Source organism: Prionailurus viverrinus, chromosome F2 (genome assembly GCF_022837055.1).
Source record: "Prionailurus viverrinus isolate Anna chromosome F2, UM_Priviv_1.0, whole genome shotgun sequence".
In the NCBI taxonomy this organism is placed as follows: Eukaryota; Metazoa; Chordata; class Mammalia; order Carnivora; family Felidae; genus Prionailurus; species Prionailurus viverrinus.
In genome coordinates, this window is record NC_062578.1 from 71,666,324 (window position 1) to 71,684,853 (window position 18,530).

Sequence of the window (18,530 nt, forward strand, 5' to 3'; positions counted from 1 at the left end):
ATGCTCTTTCAAAAACGAATAAATGTTAAAAAAAAAAAAAGCCTTGTAGTCTAAAATCTGATTGTTTGGTTTCCCCCTTAATAGCTGTGAAACCTCAGGAAAACTGGGTGCTCACTGAGTGCGTGCATCACCTCACCTGCCAGTGGGGATAATACCTGAATTCTTAAAATTGAAAATATTACCTTAAATAGATTTATGTGAAACAAAACATTTGTAAATTGTTTAGATCAGTGTTTGGTACGTAGAAAATTATCAAAAGTTAGACTACATAAGCCCACAAACGATACTAAGATAATCACGCTGGGTCATAGCTCAGAGATCCATTAACACGACCCTTTATTCACAACTGAGGAAATAGGCCCAGACGTTGATTATCAGCACGGGGATGGGAACAAGCCCTTCTCATGCAGGTCCTGTGTTTTCTGACAGAAGTCACGGCTGTGAAGCGGTAGAGGAAAGGTCCTTTAAGAAAAGGAAAGGATTAGTAATCATTAGTGCCAAGAGCGATTTCATTTGCTCCTAGCATCCACCCAGAGAAGGCAACGTTTTCCTAGCTTGGCAAATAAGGAAATCAAGGATGTGGCCACTTTATGAATACGGAGGGGCAAAGCATAGTTAGTAGTAATCCCATCACGCCCTTTCCAGACAGGCTGGCCTGTGAAGATACCCCATACCTGCCATGGAATGCCATAGGCTGGTAACAAAACGATAAGCTATGCGTTGAGTAATGAGAAAACAGCCTCCCAGTTTAGACAAACATTATTCTAAGTCATTCCTGTAGTAATGAAAAGGGAAAGTGGACTAGGAGATGAGTCAAGTTCTTTCCAAAAAAGAACATAAATTGATAGTTGGGCTAGTTGCAGAGTCCTGGTTTGTATGTTACAAAGCACTAGCTTTGGATGGTTGCTTTGAAATGCACAAGGAGGAGAACAAAGTAATTATAAGATTTTCTTTCCTATGTCAATGTTTTTGTGTGTCTCTCAAAAAAAAAAAAAAAACAACTTGAAGTCTAGGAAAACTCACCAGCTAACTTGCAGTCAGTCATTTTTTACAGCTTGGTAGGTACATACTTTCTGAATATTCCTCAAAATTATGCTGCCTCAACATTTATAAACACAAAGCATAAATCAAATGTTGCCACTCTCCTGAAGATAGCCCCTGGTTTCTGGACTCCTGGGGCACACGTTCTGAAACCTGTGCATGTGGAGTATTGCCAAAATACAGGTTTAGGATGCTTTTATGGTTGACACGAGAGCAATGTATAGAAGGTTATTTTGAGACTGTTAACTAGATCAAAATATGTTTATTTCATTAACAATTCCTGAGGGAGAGAGGAGGGGAGAGGGAGAGAGAGAGGAGAAGGAAGAGAGAGGAGCCAGTAGAAGAGAGAAAAGAAGAGTGAGGAGGGGGAGGAGTGAGGAGGGGAGGGGGGGAGATAATGAGAAGGGGGAGAGAGGGAGTGTGTGTGTGTGTGTGTGTGTGTGTGTGTGTGTGTGTGTAAAGTCATCTCAGCAGTTCTGGGATCTTTTTTCTCAACTTCAGACAACACGTGTTTGTTTGTTTGTTTGTTTTTTCAGTTTCTGTTTTCCGGATACTTCAGTTAGTAATTGGCTCACATAAATCACTTTGCAAGATGTTAAGAGCTAAGGTTACTTTGAGGGAAGTCAGTGGGAGGCTATACGTAAGGCCGTTCTGAGGGTGTGGAGAACTGCCCCATGCTGGCAAGTGGTGTTAAGCCTGAAGTTTTTTCAGGTTCTTGTGCGGGCTGCATGAGGTTCTGATTCATGTGATTTTAGTAGAGCGTCCTCGTCATCCCCTCATGGTACTGACAGTCTAGAGACAACAGGTGGGAATAAGTGGAGAAAATCATGTTTCCAGGAATGAAGCCACAGGGGCCAGCATGAGGGCGTTGAGGGCTAGAACCGGCTGCCAGGTTCTCCAGAGAGACAAAGCATGAGAAGAACCAGAGGGGAAGGAGACCCTTAGAGAACACAGAGGATTCCGTCATGTGCAAGGGGACTGTGGCCACATGGTGGGAGAACGCCTGTGAGTGGGGCAATGGAGTCTTTCTTGACAGCTGACTGTATGATGTACACCTGGGTCATGGGGCTTCAGAGCTTCAGAATGGGCTTTTTCCCCCCTCTGTTTTTGGTTCCCATTTTTCATGCCTTTGCGTCCATCAAAAACAGCCAGAGCAAGCTCCACATTATTTTTCAAATAGCTCTTTTCTCCCTCATTGGGCACTATCACAGTCTCCTCCTGTGGATAATTAGGAATCATCAGTTGAAGGATGTTTATCCTATAGACTAATGTGGAAAAATCTGTTTTCAAATAGAAGCCTTCTATAAAGAGGCAATAAGATTTATATGAAAAACAATGGTATTTAGAATGGGGGGGTTCAAATGGTGGTCCTGCCACCTTCAAGGTGAGGCATTTGGTTCACAACCAGGCAAGCCATCTTAATCTCTTAGCCTCAGTTTCTTCTTACAGAATGTTGAAGATTAGAACAGATAGTGTGTATGTGTTTAGTACAATTCTGGATCAAAGAGGTTACTCGGCTGAAACCAGCTTCCTTACGTTCAAAACCTTTACTTGCCTTTTCACTGATGTTAAACCAGTATTAATGCCAGGTTAATTTAAAAAAATATTCACTGATCTGCTTCAGTTGAACTCAGTCTTGAAGTTCTGAGAAAACCATCCCAGTTAAACCTTATAATACACAGATGACGTATGTCAGAATATTATCCACTGATGAAGTTATTCTCAACAGGACAGTGGAGAGGGTTGATGGCTCTGAGGGCATTCAATGAGGGAAGGTTTTCTGACCATCTCTGGGGTTCTAGAGCTTGAGGAACGAAAACAGGAGAAAAAAAGGACAAATTGGATTTATATTGATTTCCTTTAAAATACACTTAGAGAAAAAATGATTTCTTAAGCAACTCTTTTATTTATGGTGAGGCACAAGCCTCAGCCACAGAAGGCATAAATTCTCAGATGAGAAGCTACCACACAAACACCTAAAATGCACAGCAACTGAGGAAGCATACACCGTAGTGGAGGGGATTAACTCAAGGAGCAATGTATTCTGACTCTGGCCACCCAGGGAGTTTCCATTGATTAAGGGATATCAATAAGTTGATGAGACTCTTGACTGATACGTTCTGAGCTTGAAAGTAGGCAAGAGCCATTGGCCATTGCCTCACGAGTGCCATACCCACCTCTCACTCTGACTCCCTCTTCCCTATTGGGTGTGAAACTTTCCGGTTGAGAAGGAAGCACATCCAACATCATCTGCACCCTCTTCTCCCCTGTGGAGTGGCCTTGGTGTCAGCGCAGTAACAGGACCTCACCACCTCTTGAGGCAGCCCATTCCAACCGCAAACACCTGCAATGATTGGACCAGTTCTTCATAGTGCCTGGCGCCCTGTGGTCTCCACCTGGTCCTAGTTAGGCTCCTACAATATCGAAGATGAGAAAAACCCCAAAGCAGCCAAGTGTTAATAGACATTCAACAACCAACCCCCAGTGTCTTACACATGTATCTGTGTACACATATATTTATATTTAAACATATTGCTATAAGGAAAGCAATACACAAATTAAAAAGAGTCTTTTTAATTATAAATTTCATATAGCCAACTGATGGTCACTAAACATTAATTCTAACATTACTTCATGCTCAGCACAGTAAGTATATTCACTGTCACCATTCAACTTTATTATAATATTATTGACTATATTACCTATATTGTACTTCTATTTGTCTTCTATCTGGCAACCACCCATTTTTTATCTGTATTTAAGAGTATGGGATTTTTTTTTTTTTAGATTCCACATGTAAGTGAAATCATATGGTATTTATATTTGTCTCTCTCTGACTTAGCATAAAACCTTCTAGATTCTCCATGTTGTCACAAATGGCAAGGTTTAATTCTTTTTTATGGTTGAGTAATATTTCATTGTGTATACGTACCACTTCCTTATCCATTCGTCTATTCATAGACACTTGGGTTCCTTCCATATCTTAGCTATTGTAAATAATGCTGCAATAAAACTATACGTGCTTGTATTTTTTTTTCAAATTAGAGGTTTTGGTTTTGGGGGGTAAATACCTAGTAGTGGAATTACTGGATCATATGTTGTTATCATTTTTATTTGTTTGAAGAAGACCCATACTGTTTTCCACAGTGGTTACACCAATTTACATCCTCACCAATAACATAGGAGAGTTCCCATTTTTATACATCCTCTCCAACACTTGTTATTACTTGTCTTTTTTTTTTAAGTTTATTTATTTATTTAGAGTGAGAGCATGAGCAGAGGAGAGGCAGAGAGAGAGAGAGAGAGAAAATTGCAAGTAAGTTCCACAGTGTCAGCACAGAGCCCGACTCAGGGCTCGATCTCTTGAGCTATAAGATCATGACCAGAATTGAAATCAAGAGTTGGATGCATAACTGACTGAGCCACCCAGGTGCCCCTATTTCTTGTCTTTTTGATACTAGCTACCCTGACTGGTGTGAAGTGTTATCTCATTGTCATTTTGATTTGCATTTCCGTGATGATTAGTGATGTTGAGCATCTTTCCATGTGTCTGTTGGCCATCTATAGGTCTCCTTTGGAAAAATGTTTATTCTGGTCCTCTGCCTATTTTTTTTTAAACAGATTAGTTTTTTGTTTGTTTGCTTTTGTGTGTGTGTTTTTTTTTTTTGGTGTTGAGTTGTATAAGTTCTTTATATATTTTGGATATTAATCCCTTGTCAGTTATATTAATATTTACATACGCTAATCAGTTATATTATTTATAGATATCTTCTATTCACTGGGTTGCCTTTTTGTTGATGGTTTCCTCTTCTGTGCAAAAACTTTATTTTGGTGTAGTCACAATTAATTGTTTTTGCTTTCATTTCTGCTGAGGAAAAATATCCATAAGTATGTTGCTAAGGCTGATGTCCAAGAGATTACTGCTTATGTTTTCATTCAGGGGTTCTATGGTTTCAGGTCTCAGATTTAGGCTTTTAATCCATTTTGAGTTTATTTTTGTGTATGGTGTAAGAAAGTGGTGTTATCAACATCATTTATTGAAAAGACTGTCTTTTTCCTGTTGTATATTCTTGCCTCCTTTTGTTGAAGATTAATTGACCATATAGGTGTGGGTTTATTTCTGGTTTCTTTATCCTATTCGATGAATCTGTGTCTATTATTGTGCTAATATCATACTGTTTTGATCACTATAGCCTTGTGTTATATCATGAAATCTGGGATTGTGATACTGGCATTGTGCTTTGTTCTTTCTCAAGATTGTTTTGACTGTTTAGGATCTTTTGTGGTCACATACAAATTTTAGGATTATTTATCCCAGTTCTGTGAAAAGGCTTTCAGAATTTTGATAGAGATTAGTTCAATCTGTGGGTTACTTTGGGTAGTATGGACTTCTTAATAATATTAATTCTTCTAATCCATGAGTATGAAGTATATTTCCATTTTTGTCTTCAATTTCTTTTATCAATGTTGTTATAGTTTTCAAAATACAGGTCTTTTACTTCCTTGGTTAAATTTATTCTTAGGTATTTTATTTATGGTGCAATTGCAAATGGAGTTGTTTTCTTAATTTCTCTTTCTTCTACTTCATTATTAGTATATAGACATGCAACAGATTTCTGTGTATTCTATATCTTGCAACTTTACTGAATTCCTCTATCCATTCCTATAGATTTTTTTTGGTGGAGTTTTTAGAGTTTCTCTATATAGTATGTCATGTACAAATAGTAATAGTATTGCTTTTTGCGAATTTGGATGCCTTTTATTTCTTGTTATTGTCCCATTGCTGGAGCTAAGACTTCTAGTACTATGTTGAAGTAAAGTGGTGAGCGTTAAGCATCCTTTCTTGTTCTTGACCTTTAGAGGAAAGACTTTCAGTTTTTCACCATTGAATATGATGTTAACTGTGGGTTTCTCATATGTGGCCTTTATTATGTTGATGTATGCTTTCTCTGAAACTCCCTTTGTTGAGTTTTTATCAAGAATGGACATTGTAGGGGCGCCTGGGTGGCGCAGTCGGTTAAGTGTCTGACTTCAGCCAGGTCACGATCTTGCGGTCCGCGAGTTCGAGCCCCGCGTCGGGCTCTGGGCTGATGGCTCAGAGCCTGGAGCCTGTTTCCGATTCTGTGTCTCCCTCTCTCTCTGCCCCTCCCCCGTTCATGCACTATCTCTCTCTGTCCCAAAAATAAATAAACGTTGAAAAAAAAAAAAAAAAAAAAAAAAAGAATGGACATTGTATTTTGTCAAATACTTTTCCTACACCTATTGAGAAGATCATATGGTTCTTATCCTTTTGCTTGTAAATATAATGTATCATGTTGATTGATAATATTAAATAATGCTAATATCCTGAAATAAATCCCACTTTATTGTGGTGAATAATTTTTTAAATGTATTTCTAAATTCACTTTGTTAATGTTTCATTGAAGATTTTGCTCAATGTTCATTAGGCATATTGACATGTAGTTTTTTCATTTTGTTTTTGTAGTGTTTGTCTGGTTTTGGTATCAGGGTAATACTCATTTTGTAGAATGTTTTTGGAAGCTTTCCTTCTACTTCTATTTTTTTGAATAGTTTGAGAATAGGTATTAACTCTTCTTTAAATGCTTGGTAGAACTAATGTGTTTGTTCTTCTCTTTCTAGCTCCCTTAGGTGTAAGGTTAGCTTTTTTTTTTTTTTTTCAGATTTTTCTTGTTTCTTGAGGTATTACCTGTATTGCTATAAACTTCCCTCTTAAAACTGCTTTTGCCGTATCCCAAGATTTTGGACCAATGTGTTTTCATTTTCACTTGTCTCTAGGTATTTTTTTATTGTTGATTTCTGAGTGGACCATTTATTGTTTAGTAGCATGTTATTTAGCCTCCATGTATTTGTGTTCTTTCCAGATTTTTTTTTCCTTGTAATTGATACCTAGTTTAATACTGTTGTGGTCAGAAAAGACACTTGGTATGATTTCAGTCTTCTCAAATTTACTGTGGCTTTTTTTGTGTGGCCTAACATGTAATCTAGCCTGGAGAATGTCCCATATGCACTTGAAAAGAATATATATTCTTCTGGGTCTGGAATAATGCTCTTTATATATCTATTAGGTCCATCTCGTCTAATGTGTCATTCAAAGCCACTGTTTCCTTGATTTTTCAGGCTGGATGATCTATCCACTGATGGACATGGGGTGTTAAAGTGCCCTGCTATTGCTTTACTGTCAATTTCTCCCTTTATGTCTGTTAGTACATGCCGTATATATTTAGGTGGTCCTACTTTGGGTATATAGATACTTACAGTTGTTATATCCTCTTATTGGATTGATCCCTTTATTACTATGTAGTACCCTTCTTTGTCTCATGCTACAGTCTTTGTTTTAAAGTCCATTTTGTCTGATAGAAGTATTGCTACCCTGGCTTTTTTCCCCCCACATTCATTTGCATGGTATGTGTTTTTCCATCCCTTTACTTTCAGTCTATATTTGTCTTTAGATCTGAAGTGAGTCTCTTGCAGGCGGTATATAGATGGGTCTTGTTTTTTAATCCATTCAGTCACCCTATGTCTTTTGATGGGAGCACCTAGTCCATTTACATTTAAATTAATTATTGACAAGTATGTACTTACTGTTATTTTGTTAATGATTTTCTGGTTGTTTATATAGTTCTTCTGTTCCTTTTTTGTCTTTCTTTCTTTGTGGTATGATGGCTTCTAGTCTTATGCTTGGATTCCTTTCTTATTATTTCTTGTGTATCTATGACAGGTTATTGATGTGTGGTTACCACTGGTTTCATATAGAACATCCTATGTATATAGCAGTCTATATTAAGTTGCTGCTTGCTTAAGTCAAACAAATTGTATAAGTACTAAAATTTTACCTCCTTGATGTTTTATGTATTTGATGTCATAGTTTACAACTTTTTATTTTGAGTACTCTTGACTGATTTTTGTAGATATAGCTGATTTTACTACTTAGGTGTTTTAACCTCCATACTGGCTTTATAAGTGATTAATCTATTACCTTTACTAAATGCTTATTTTACCTATGAATTTTTCCCATAATTTTCTTCTAGGTGTGGCCTTTACTTTACAATGAATTCCCTTTAACATTTCTTGTCTGATTTAGTGGCAGTGAACTCCTATCTTTTGTTTGGTAAATTCTTTATCTCTTCAATTCTGAATGATAACCTTGCTTTGTAGAGTATTCTCAGTTGTTTTTTTGTTTTGTTTTTTTCCTTTCTGCATGGTGAATATCCTGCTTCTGACCCTGGCTTGCAAAGTTTCTGTTAAAAAAAAAATCCACTAAAGCCTTACAGAGTTTCCCTTTTAGGTAACTTTTTCTTTCTCTTGCTGCTTTTAAAATTCTTTTTGTTGTTACTTTTGCCATTTTTATTATTATGTGTCTTTTATTATTATGTGACCTCCAAGGGTTAATCTTGTTAGGGGCTTTCTGTGTTTCCTGGACTTGGATGTCTGTTTCCTTCTACAGACGGGGAAAGTTTTCAGGTATTATTTCTTCCAATAGATCTTCTACCCCCTTCTGTCTCTCCTCCTTCTGGGATCACTATGATGTGAATGTTCTTACACTTATTGATGTCACAGAGTTCCCTTAACCAATTCTCATTTTTGTTCTTTTTCCTTTTTGCCATTCAGCTTGGTTGCTTTCCATTACCCTGTCTTCTGGAATGCTGATCCCATCTTCTGCCTCCTAATCTGCTGTTGATTCCCTCTAGTGTATTTTTTTAAATTTCAGTTATTAAATTCATCTTTGTGTGTGTGTGTATGTGTGTATCTTTTCTACCTCTTTGTAGAAGTTCTCATGGAGTTCATTCACTCTTAAGTCCAGTGAGTATCTTTATGACCATGACTTTGTGTGTGTGTGTGTGTGTGTGTGTGTGTGTGTGTGTTTTAATATAATTTATTGTCAAGTTAGCTAACACACAGTGTATAGTGTGCTCTTGATTTTGGGGGTAGATTCCTCTGACTTATCGCTTCCATACAACAAACACCCAGTGTTCATCCCAACAAGTGCCCTCCTCAATGCCCATCACCCATTTCCCCCCTTCCCCCACCTGCTGCAATCAACCCTCAGTTTGTTCTCTGTATTTAAGAGTCTCTTATGATTTTCCTCCCTCCTTCTCTGTAACTATTTTTCCCATTCCCTTCCCCCATGGTCTTCTGTAATGTTTTCACTCATATGTGGAACTTGAGAAACTCATGATATCTTTCTCTGACTTATTTCACTTGGCATAATGCCCTCCAGTTCCATTCACATTGCTGCAAATGGCAGGATATTATTCTTTTTCATTGCCAAGTAGTATTCCATTGAATATATAAACTACATCTTCTTTATCCATTCATCAGTCGATGGATATTTAGGTTGTTTCCATAATTTGGCTATTGTTGAAGGTGCTCCTATAAACATTGGGGTACATGTGCCCATATGAATCAGCACTCCCATATCATTGGGATAAATTCCTAGGAGTGCTATTGCTGGGTCATAGGGTAGTTCTCTTTTAATTTTTTGAGGAACCTCCACACTGTTTTCCAGAGCAGCTGCACCAGTTTGCATTCCCACCAACAGTGCAAGAGGACTCCCATTTCTCCATATCCTCGCCAGCATCTGTTGTTTCCCGACTTGTTCATTTTAGCCACTCTGACTGGTGTGAGGTGGTATCTCAATGTGGTTTTGATCTGTATTTCCCTGATCATGAGTAATGTTCAGCATCTTTTCATGTGTATGACCGTGACTTTGAATTATTCATCAGGTATATTGCTTATCTTGGTTTCTTCACTTAGCCTTTTTATTTTGTCTCATCCTACACTTAAGACCGAACCTCAGGCTCCTTTTTGTCTAATCTGTTTCTGTGTATCAGGTCAGCTATGTCTCCTGGTCTTGAAAGTAGCGGCCTTGCGTAGAAGAGGTTCTGTGGTGCCCTCTAGCACAATCCCTCCTGATCACCAAGAACCAGACATCCCAGCGTGTCTGGGGGTGCTGCATGCACCCCACTCTTGTGGCAGAGCTGCGTTTGTCTTCAGCCCCGCCAGCTGCTGAGCCTGCTTCGCCTGCTGTGGATGCACTGGGCAGGGCTGATCCCCACGCCGTTGAGAGGCCTGAGGCCACCACAGGCTCTTTGGCAGGTGGGGCTGGCAGTCAGGCTAGCTGTCTGCAATTAGCCTCTCAGCCACAACTGCAGGCACACCGATGGTCGGGGGTTGCTCCCTGAGCAGCCAGCTAAGGGGCAGGCCACTGAAACTGCAGGCGCTGGTGTGTAGGGTGATTTCCCTCACTCCCCAGGGCAGGAATCACTTCGGAGGGGTCCCAGTCCGTGATAGGGCTGCTCGTGGGGCAGGAGCCACTTTCAAGGGAGGTCTCATGAGGTGGGCAGGTTGGATGGGGGCAGGTCCACAGAGGGAAACACAAGGGCAGGGCACGCAGTTTTTTAGCAAGGTAGATGGAGGAGTGTTAGCACGGGCTCCCACAAGCGTCCACCCATCTAGGCTGGGGTTGGGGGGAAGAGAAATGACACTTGCCGACAGTTTGGTTTCCAGAGAAATCTCCTGAAGATCCCTGCCCCTCCAGCACAAGTTCTGAGATTAGCAAATAAATCTCTTTCATGTATACCACAGGCTCTTTTCAAATTGCTGCTTCTGTGCTTTGTCTCAGGGTGAGTTATTTATTAGGCTGGCTCTTAAAGGGTGGGGCCTCAGTTTCCTATCGGCCCTCAGGCTCTCTGAGTTAAGTCCTGCTGATTTTAAAAAGCTCCTGACATTAAGCCCTACTGGTTTTCAAAGCCAGATGTTAAGGGGACTCATCTTCCTAGGTCCCCAGTGTCAGGGGTCCCTTGTGTGGGGTTTAATCCTCTTCTCTATGCTGGTGGTGTCACTCCTGTTTGTGGTTAGTCTCACTGGGGGTTTGGTTCCCAACCATGTCTCTGCCCCTCCTACCCTTTTCTAATATGGCCGCCTTTCTACGATTAACCATGGAAGGACCATTCTGCCAGTCCTCAGGTCATTTTCAGAGTTCATTGTATATATATTACATGATATATATATATATATATATATAGAGAGAGAGAGAGAGAGAGAGAGAGAGAGAGAGAGAGGAGAGAAGAGACAGAACGAGCTATAGAGCTATTATGTCAGTGAGTCCATGGGATGAGGTGAGCCCAGAATCCTCCTACTCTACCCTCTTTCCTGAACATGTCGGTTGATATTTTTTCCTTTCTGTTAATGAGATAAAACAACAGAGACATGTTGGCACTTCTCGTTTATTAATGAGGTTGAGTAACTTTTCTGAATTGTATAGTAGTTTTCAAATATTAGAGGAGTATTTTGCCATTTTTTTTTGTGCTACTCACATGTAATACCCATAGATATGACACACTTTTTACTTTATATAATTGTTTTCTATCAATTTCATAAGTCCACACAACCAACAAAACAATAAACCAAGCCTTGATTTTTAGCATTTGCTGATTTCCATTGCGTAAATACTCTTGCCTGGTAGGTACCAAGCCACCAATAGGGCCTCGCTGAACTGAAAGCAAGGAAATAATGGCAGCACAGCAATATACACTCTTTCTCCCATAGAGATACACAATATAAATGGACTCAAGAGCACAGATAGGCCAAATGAAGTAAAAAAAAATTAGTAAATGAGTTTTGAATAGTTTTTATTTTAATGTTATGAATGTTCATTTAAATGTTTAATGTAAATGTGAAGTTTATCTAGTTTGTCAATGATGGTTCCGTTTAAAACTAGCTCACAAATTTTTTTCATATGAAATTTATTGTCAAATTGGTTTTCATACAACACCCAGTGCTCATCCCAACAGGTGCCCTCCTCAATACCCATCACCCACCCCCCACCAACCCTCAGTTTGTTCTCAGTTTTTAAGAGTCTCTTATGGTTTGCCTCCTTCCATCTCTGTAACTTTTTTTTCCTTCCCCTCCCCTATGGTCTTCTGTACACTTTCTCAGGATCCATGTAAGAGTGAAAACATATGGTATCTGTCTTTCTCTGTATGACTTATTTCACTTAGCCTAACACTCTCCAGTTCTATCCATGTGGCTACAAAAGGCCAGATTTCATTCTTTCTCATTGCCACATAGTATTCCATTGTGTATATAAACCACAATTTCTTTATCCATTCATCAGTTGATGGACATTTAGACTCTTTCCATAATTGGGCTGCTATTGAAAGTGCTGCTATAAACACTGGGGTACAAGTGCCCTTATGCATCAGAACTCCTGTATCCCTTGGGCATATTCCTAGCAGTGCTACTGCTGGGTCATAGGGCAGGTCTATTTTTAATTTTTTGAGGAACCTCCACACTGTTTTCCAGAGTGGCTGCCCCAGTTTGCATTCCCACCGACAGTGCAAGAGGGTTTCCGTTTCTCCATATCCTCTCCATCATCTCTTGTGTCCTGAGTTGTTAATGTTAGCCACTCTGGCCGATGTGAGGTGGTATCTCAGTGTGGTTTTGATTTGTATTTTCCTGATGAGGAGCGACATTGAGCATCTTTTCATATGCCTGTTGGTTATCTGGGTGTCTTCTTTAGAGAAGTGTCTATTCATGTTTTCTGCCCACTTCTTCACTGGATTATTTGTTTCTCGGGTGTGGAGTTTGGTGAGTTCTTTATAGATTTTGGATACTAGCCCTTTGTCTGATACGTCATTTGCAAATATCTTTTCCCATTCTGTCAGTTGCCTTTTAGTTTTATTGATTGTTTCCTTCACAGTGCAGAAGCTTTTTATCTTGATGAGGTCCCAATAGTTCATTTTTGCTTTTAATTCCCTTGCCTTTGGAGATGTGTCAAGTAAGAAACTGCTGCGACTGGGGTCAGAGAGGTTTTTCCCTTTCTCCTCCAGGGTTTTGATGGTTTCCTGTCTCACATCCAGGTCCTTTATCCATTTTGAGTTTATTTTTGTGAATGGTGTAAGAAAGTGGTCTAGTTTCATTCTTCTGTATGTTGCTGTCAAGTTCTCCCAGCACCATTTGTTAAAGAGACTGTCTTTCTTCCATTAGATATTCTTTCCTGCTTTATCAAAGATTAGTTGGCTGTACTTTTGTGGGTCCAATTCTGGAGTCTCTATTCGATTCCATTGGTCTATGTGTCTGTTTTTGTGCCAATACCATGCTGTCTTGATGATTACAGCTTTTAGTAGAGGCTAAAGTCTGGGATTGTGATGCCTCCTGCTTTGGTTTTCTTCTTCAATATTTGGCTATTCGGGGTCTTTTGTGGTTCCATACAAATTTTAGGATTGCTTATTCTAGCTTCGAGAAGAATGCTGGTGCAATTTTGATTGGGATTGCATTGAATGTATAGATTGCTTTGGGTAGTATTGACATTTTAACAATATTCTTCCAATCCATGAGCACAGAATGTTTTTCCATTTCTTTGTATCTTCTTCAATTTCCTTCATAAGCTTTCTATAGTTTGCAGCATACAAATATTTTACATCTTTGGTTAGGTTTATTCCTAGGTATTTTATGATTTTTGGTGCAGTTGTGAATGGGATCAGTTTGTCTTTCTGTTGCGTCATTATTAGTATATAAGAATGCAACTGATTTCTGTACATTAATTTTGTATCCTGCGACTTTGCTGAATTCATGTATCAGTTCTAGCAGCCTTTTGGTGGAAAATAAAACCATCAGCTCTCACAGTCCACTCCAGCACACCATCACTTATATAGACGCTGTGATTCAAACTGCTGATTTTACAGATGAGGAACTGGGGCCTTGGGCAGAAATGAAAATGGTCCAAAATTCAGTAATTTGCTTTGGGTTTCGTCAGCAGAACCATGGATTTGATTCTTGTTGTTGCTACTTTACTATCTGAGAGTTTCTAATTAGGCTATTTGACCCTCTGAACCTGAGATGCCCTTTGTGTTTTATAGAAATAATAATGGGGAATTGGGTCCCCATGAGGAGAGAGCCTTAGCTAGGGTTAGGGTTCGGTCCAGGGACGTCGCCAGGGTCGAAACGACTCCGGTCTCGTGGTCTCCCTCGAGGGCTGAATAAAAAGATATCTCCAGTCCTATACCTTGCACAGTAGCTGATACTTGAAAACTGCTCCATAAATAATAGTCATTATTAAGAGGTTCATGTGAGCAGTAAATGCAACTCTGATCTCAATGCCACATGACCACCTTTCCAATCTCTATAGACATTCTAACATTCCACTAAATATTACTTAACTGTCGGACCCAAGGTCTTTCAAAAACTCGATACTCAACTTAGCACTTGGTGCTAGTAACACAATGGTAACACAATTATTTTCTAAAAATTAGTTTTCTTCTTTGACTGTCTGTATTTAATAGCGTCATGAATTAGGGACACCTGGCTGGCTTAGTCAGTAAAGCACGTGCCTCTTGATATCAGTGTCATGAGTTGGAGCCCCATGTTGGGGGTAGGGGTGTCCTGAATTAGGGCTTATTTTGGTTTTATTTTTGCTGAACTTCCCGCAACTAGGAATTAAAGTCTGAGTGTTTTATTTCGAGAATGGCATTGGTGGGGCACCAGGGTGGTCTGTCAGTTAAGCGTCTGACTCTTGGTTTTGGCTCAGGTCATGATCTCATGGTTTTGTGAGTTTGCACCCCGCATCAGGCTCTGTGCTGACAGCGAGGAGCCTGCTTGAGATTCTCTGTCTCCCTCTCTCTGCCTCTCCTCTACTCATGCTGTATCTCAAAACTTAAAAAAAAAAAAAAAAAAGAAAGAATGGCATTGACAAACCAAAATGTGTTGAGAGGAGACTTTTATGATAAGGGATCGCGAAGCTATTGTGGTTTCAGAAAGTTGAAGGCAGTGAGTTTGTGTGCCCTGGAGAAGACGAGACTAGAGACGAATATTAGATGGAAAATCATATAAAACATGGAGCTTATTTGACCAGGATTATAATACCAACTTAATCAATGATATCTCCTTGAGCCTCTGTGAAAACATAGCGGAAATATTAAATGAACACATACATGAGTGATACATAACTCACCCAAAGTTAAGCACTGTTTAAATAAAATTGTGGGGTTTACTAACACCTCTTAAGCCTGAATTCCCTCAGTGGTGGTAATGAGATGACGACAGTCTCCACAATAAATTATCGAGATTACAGTTATGGTACTTGGGGCACTGGGCAGATGGTTTCTATCCTTATTATCATTCCTCAGCTGACTACCTGGCTGATCACTTGAGTCCCTCAAAGAGCTGAGGGGAAATGGGGCAGGAGCTAAAGTATATGTTCCAGGGGTCTGTGTGCTTCAGGAAAAGTCACAGGTTTGGAGCTCTGGCTTCACGAAAACAGTTTTTGGATGGACAGAAAGGAGTCTTAGAATAAGTTTTTGGGGACACTGATATAAGCTTAAATAGCCAAATAACTCACCTGTGATCCCTACACCTCTAACTCCACGATGATTTTCAAAAAGACTGTGAAAATACGATGGGATAGATTTCTTAAAGCTGGTGAGTGGCAGAGTGTATACCTAGGTCTGCACATGGATCTGAGCATGTTTAGGGACAGGGAGCCATATGGCAAAGAGGGTCATTTTACCTACTCCTGTCTATCCCTTGATCGTGTACTCATTTAAAGGGCTATTGTTGATCCTCTCTGGTAGGTAGGTAAGGTCAAGTGATTACATTCTAGCCACAGAGACAAAGGCAAAATTATTTTCTAGAATTTCTGTCAAGGATCCTTTAAAGAGAGTCAATATGGGGGACCTGGTTGGTTCAGTCGGTAGAGCATGCCACTCTTGATCTCAGGGTTGTAAGTTTGAGTCCCACGTTGGGTGTAGAGATTGCTTAAAAATAGAATACATGAATGTCAATGTCATTTTTTTTCTTCACATTTTAAAAAATTTCCTTCTGGCCTGCAACTGGGATGTGATGGCTGGAGTTCCAGCAACAGCTGTGTAGGAGGATAAAGTGACTTTGGGAATGAAGTGATGAGGTAGATCTGAATGACAGAAGGAATCCAGGTTCTTGCTTTTACAGGATAGTCACAATCTTGCGTGGGGACATTTACCTTCAGATTCCCTTTGACATGACAGAGAAATACACTTTAGCCATAATTTTCAGTCCCTATGACAATGTCAGACATATTCAAAGTCAAGGAGAGGACTCTACATTTATCCTGATCATTGAAGCCTAGGGCTTTAAGCCAAAGCCACTAATATCTCTATGGGCAGAGAGACTCCCAGTGACATCTAGGTTCATTAATAATAATTAATAGTAAGGAAGTTGACAGCTAAGCCCATGAATAATGAAGTTTCTATATTAAAAACACAGAGGAGAAAAAAACTGACTCATGCCTTTGGCCACTTCCAAATTGTTAGGAATTTCCTGAATCAGAGATTTTACCACCTGACCACCTCTTTTATTAACATTTGTGTATCATTTACTATGTGGTTAAGTACCGTTCTAGGTACTTTAAACACATTGATACATAGAATTGGCCGAACAAACCTTTAAATTTGGTACAATTATTGACCTTCCTTTCAAGTCAAGATACTGAGGAAGACTTCAGTTGTCTGAAGTCAGGAGATAGAAAGTCAAATGTCGAACTTGGACTATCTGGATCTAGAGTCTACACTGGTACCAGTACTCTATGCTGTCCACTAAGAGAAGGGAATCTTGTCACAAAGTTGGCTTAGAAGCCCCTTGCTGACTTAGTTCCACCTCCTGATGGAAACAAATTTCCAAGGGAAAAGTGGGGCAGGAATCCATTTAACTTGACTTTTTAGAAGATCCTGGTATGGCTACTACATTTCTCAGACCACCTTGTGGGAACTAAGTGGTTTGCACAATGCTCCTATCATTCATCAAGGTGCACATTCAATATTAATATTGTCCTAGAGAAGAAAGAGCCAGTGCAGGGTTACTAGTCAACTAAGATCAAGAGAGTGCGGCCTAGTGTTCTCCCCAAGATCTTTTAGTGGCTTTTGTAAAAATATATGAAGTTTATTGTCAAATTGGTTTCCATACAACACCCAGTGCTCATCCCAAAAGATGCTCTCTTCAATGTCCATCACCTCCCCTCCCTCCCACCCCCCATCAACCCTCAGCTTGTTCTCAGTTTTTAAGAGTCTCTTATGCTTTAGACAGATGTAAACAAACGTGAACATAGAGAGCCCCCATTAACGAATGACCAGTACGTGTAAAGTACTTCTAAATAAAAGGCACCTTTACATCTTAGGCTGTAAATATTATTTTTTGTAGCTGAGTGGACTCAGTACCAGCACCTCAGTGGCAGCTTTGAGATTTGAGCCTAAGTCCAAAATCCTACGTTTTCCTTATATTACTGCACACTACTTTCCCAGCACAGAGATCAAAAGCAAAACTGTGCTTTATAAAAACAATCTCATCCTTCTTTCTTTGTGCCTTTTCATGTCTTAGTATTTTCATAATAAAGAAAAATGGAAACATAAACGTTTGGAATCTACAAGTCAAGATATTCAAAAGGTAAGTCATAGATACGGAGAACGGATTGGTGGCTAAAAGAGGCAGGGGTTGGGGAACAGGAGAAAGGGGTAAATTATACCTTCTAGAGGTATAATTCCTTATCAGCACATCTACTAGGGGACATTCTTCTAGGTATATTGGGTCATAGTGAATATTTCAATCTTTCTTACCTACACAAATCTTACTGCAAATGTTGAAATGAAGGCCCACAGAGGAGAACGACTTTACCAAGGTCAGCTGATCCCCATATCCAGGTTTGGGAGCCCCATTTCAACGCTGCCTTTCTAAAAACAAAATACTCCTTTCCTACAAGTATCTATTTTCGTCTCTTTTCCTAAGCCAGGGAACCATAGCAATCAAATTCATTTGAAAAGTATGGAAGAGACGTGTAAATCTAACTTAGTCTATTTTTAATGCATGAAGAGATTACCCTTGTAGAGTAAACTGCGAAGTATTCCAACCTTATTTAGCACATGGAAACAAGAGGGAACATAAAGGCCACAGCTGAGCCCCTCCTCTCCCCTGCCTTTCTAACACTGAGGGTAAGTTGGTAGTTGACAGAGAAATGGCTGCCTGGTAGGGACCCCCACCCCCCTCATTACCCAAGGCCGCTGAGAAGAGGAATACCCCTCAAGAACGGGGCCTGGTGAAAGTGCTTAGAAACAGTCTGAGCTGAAACAGTGCCCTTCTGATTCCATTTATCAGTGGTGGTGGTGGCATCGTTTGAAGTGGATTCCTTCAGCCTTGGCAGGAGCACAGAACCACCCACAGAGGAGGAACTACCACCCACAGACTCCATGAGGCTCCTCAAGGAGGGGGTACCTCACAGCTGGGTCTGGCCTTGCTGAGAGCAGGCTGCACCAGGGAAGAAGAGGAAAACCCGCCGACTCACGTCTTTGGCCACTTCCAAATTATTAGGAATTTCCTGAACTGGGGCTTATATGCGTAACTTTTCCATCTGGGATAAGAGAAGTCATGGGCCTTTTTTCTAAATAAGAGGGAAGAAAGCATTCAATACGATGAATATTTTAGAGATGTTCTATATACTAGCATCC

At 39.8% G+C, this 18,530-nt stretch overlaps 1 long non-coding RNA gene across 2 annotated transcripts in view; it reads right to left on the bottom strand.

Annotated features, from left to right (window-relative positions):
• Positions 1-334: 334 nt before the first annotated feature.
• LOC125156403 (uncharacterized) overlaps positions 335-18,530 on the bottom strand; it is a 96,284-nt gene continuing 78,088 nt past the window's right edge. The window contains exons 4-5 of one of the 2 annotated variants that reach the window (XR_007148586.1): positions 3,219-3,455; positions 335-462 (exon numbers count right to left, since the gene is read on the bottom strand). This is a non-coding gene — a long non-coding RNA (uncharacterized LOC125156403). Of the gene's footprint in view, positions 463-2,713; positions 2,846-3,218; positions 3,456-18,530 lie in introns of those variants that run through there. The other variant, XR_007148587.1, reaches the window with a different exon arrangement.